Source organism: Desmodus rotundus, chromosome 8 (genome assembly GCF_022682495.2).
Source record: "Desmodus rotundus isolate HL8 chromosome 8, HLdesRot8A.1, whole genome shotgun sequence".
Lineage (NCBI taxonomy): Eukaryota > Metazoa > Chordata > Mammalia > Chiroptera > Phyllostomidae > Desmodus > Desmodus rotundus.
The window spans coordinates 111137286-111140692 of NC_071394.1; the positions used below are offsets into that span (position 1 = coordinate 111137286).

The 3407-nt window shown below is 38.1% G+C and overlaps 1 pseudogene; it reads left to right on the forward strand.

Moving 5' to 3' along the window:
* The first annotated feature begins 1207 nt into the window (after positions 1 to 1207).
* LOC112309700 (small ribosomal subunit protein eS8 pseudogene) lies at positions 1208 to 1744 on the forward strand (annotated as a pseudogene).
* The last annotated feature ends 1663 nt before the right edge of the window (positions 1745 to 3407 follow it).

The following is a 3407-nucleotide window of genomic DNA, read 5'->3' on the forward strand; positions in this document are numbered from 1 at the left end:
GAAATAAATTGCATTACAAAAACCACATTTGATGCCTCAATCAAGCTTATTCATTATTATTTTGAAAATTTCACCATGCAAAGGTCAGAGTTACTGCTTTGCATTTATCAGTGGTTTCCAATCCTCACAAGGTCAAGATTGATATGTTTCTAGTTATTTTCTAGATGCAATTGAATACTAATAATCAAAGATCTATTTAGTTTCAGGCTACTGAGTAAAATAGCTTTTCCGATTACAAATAAACGAAACCAATCTGTTGATCCGAACCCTTGCATGGACGTATGGCAGCACGGCAGTCGGTAATATATGAAGGAAGGTGAGGGTTTTTGTGGACACAAGAGAAACAGTAATGAGTGTTTTCCCTTTTTGCTTTCTTTTTCCTCCATCAAAGGATAAGAAATGAGGGTGTAGTAATAATCCACCATATTAGTAACTGACTCAAATAAATATGCGAATACATAGATAAAATATATCCCAGAATGCCATGACTCCCTGCTGCAACTCCAATCATTGCCTGGAATAATTCAGAATCTCACTAGGTGTTTTGAGCTGTATTTGAGGACAAATAATTTTAAAATGGCCAACGTAGCCAAATTGAAAAAAAAATATTCCCTTTTTATATCCATGCACTCCTGGAATATGGACTACTGTGAATTTTTTTTCACCTTTGTTTTTGCCATGCCTGGGAGATTGCAGGCTCCATGGAGGATGAAATGATGACTTTCCTATTTACTGTCATATTCTCACCATTTAATAGAGTTAGACACATAATAGGGCCTTTAAAAATATTTGTGGAATACATGAATATCTCTAAGCATTTAGAAATTTGGGCTTTCTTAAAATCAGAAAATGGATTGGATAAATCATGTTCATGTTGAAATTTCTCACCTTTAACTAATCTTTGTTTAGGAAAATCACTAAACAAGTAATTAAGTGGGGAAAAAGCCAAGCAACATCCACAACTGCTCAGAGAGGTGGAGATCAGAATCTAAAGCATAAAATATATTACCTAAAATATTCAGTTTTCACCAAAAAAAATACAAGGCATGCAAAGAAATAAGATCATGTGGCCAATATAGAGGAAGAAGGTATCTGCTTCAATAAACACTCTCTGATGGGGTCCAGATGTTAGACCTAACAGACAAAGAAAATCAGCTACTATAATATGTTTAAAAGAAAACTGAACTCTTTCCAGCAGCACCAAGCCATGGGGATTTCTCGGGACAACTGGCAAAAGTGCCGCAACTAGGGTGAGAGGAACCCCTATCCCAAGAACCAAAAATATGAGCTGGGACTCCCTGCTTCCAACCCTAAAATTGGCCCCTGCCACATACACATAGTTTGTATGCAGGAAGGTAGCAAGAAGTACTGAGCTTTGAGGTGGATGTGGGCAACTTCTCTTGGGGCTCTGAGTATTGTACATGCAAAACAAGGATCATCAATTTTGTCTGTGATGCAGCCAACAATGAACTGGTCTTCACCAAGAGCCTAGAGAAGAACTGCATCATACTCATTGACAGCACACCGTACAGACAGTGTGAGTGGTGTGAGTCCCTCTGTGCACTGACCCTGGGCCACAAGACCAGGGCCAAGCTGACTCCTGAGAAAGAGGAGATTTTAAACAAAAAGCAATCAAAAAATTCAGAAGAAATATGATGAAAGGGAAAAGAATACCCAAATCAGCAGCGGTTCTAGCATGAAAGCTTCTTGTTGCTTCACTTCAAGACCAGGACAATGGGGCTGAAAACAGGGGTGTGTGCTGGAGGGCAAGGAGCTGGCATCCTTCCTGATGAAGTCAAGGCCCAGAAAGGCTCCCTCCTATCTTAGCTCAAGTAATAAAGGTGTTTATTCTAGAAAAAAATAAAATAAAAGCAAAATGAAACCATTGCATAAATAATTAGAAGACAGTATAATGACAATGGAACAGCAAGTAGAGAATATCAAGAAGGAGAGAGGAAAATTGTAAAAATTCATCAAATAGAATACCAGGTATTGAAAAAGCACAATAATTGAAATAAAACATTGCTAGAATAGCTCAACAGTAGATTCGAGCTGGTGGAAGACCCAGCAAACTTGAAGTGAATCAAAAAAGGATGACCTAATCTACAGAATAGCAAGAAAAAAGAATGAAGAAAAAAATAAGTAGAACTTCAAACACATGTAGAACATACAGTATACTGACATATATGTAAAGGAGTCTCAGAAGAAGAGAAAAAATATATGAAGACAACGGCCCAACATTTTCAAGTTTTAGTTACCAAAAAAAATTAAACAACACATCCAGAAAGCTTAATGAACTTCAAGTAAAATAAGTACAAAGAGATCCACATCCAGACATATCACAGAAAAAGTCAAAGAGAAAATCTTAAAAGCATCTCACACACACACACACACACACACACACACACACACACACCCCAACTCATCCTGAGGGGACCACATTAAAATTAGCAGATGCCAGGAAAAAATGGGGCCAGAAGGCAGTGGGGTGACATATTCAAAGTGCTAAAGGCTGTCAACTGATAATTCTATATCAAGCAATAGAGTGTATGTAATTCCAAACTGAAGGGAAAATTAAAATATCTCCAGATACAAACAAGATTGAAAGAACTCATTGTTAGCAGATTTTCATGACAAGAAATACTAAAGAAAGCAGTTCAGATTCAAGGGAAACGACACCATATGGTAACTTGAATCCATACAAAGGGAGAAAGAGCACGGGTAAATATAATTATGTCAGAAAATAAAAAAAGAGTAAAAACATACTGTACTTACATATGAGTAAATGTGTAAGTATGGCATTCTTTCTCTTCTTGTCTTAACTGATTAAAAAGACAATTGTATAAAGTTTTATTGTTGGATTTACAATAAAGATGTAAATATGTAATAATATAATATCATCAAGGAGTAGGAAAAGCAAGTCTACATTGGATAAAGTTTCTATATCTCACTGGAATCCAAGGGTGCAGTAGGGACTGGAAAGAAAGAGATGCTTTAGGAAGTTATTCCAATAGCTAGGAAATTGTCACTTAGGGACTTAACAAGGGAAGTGGCAGAAGACTGGAGACTTTTTCAGTGAGATAAACAGAATTAACAGAAACCCAAGAGTAGCTGGAAGGTCTGTCCACTTGCTCCCAGACCCAGACTGGTCTTGCAGCTAAACCACAGAGCAATCAAATTGAAAATCCAGTGGAGAGTTAGTGACAGCGTGTGTGAGTGAGTGTGTACATGGATGAGAATGCAGGGAGTGTGTGAATGAGGAAGAGCCTGCCCCTTGCAGGCACTGGGGAGCAGGAAGCCTGTGTTCTTTTAGTGGAACAACTGCTGCCACCACTGCTCAGCCTGGCACTTCTGGCTCCACAGATTCAGGGCAGCTGTGTATCAATGCAGGAGCTGCAAGCTCTGAG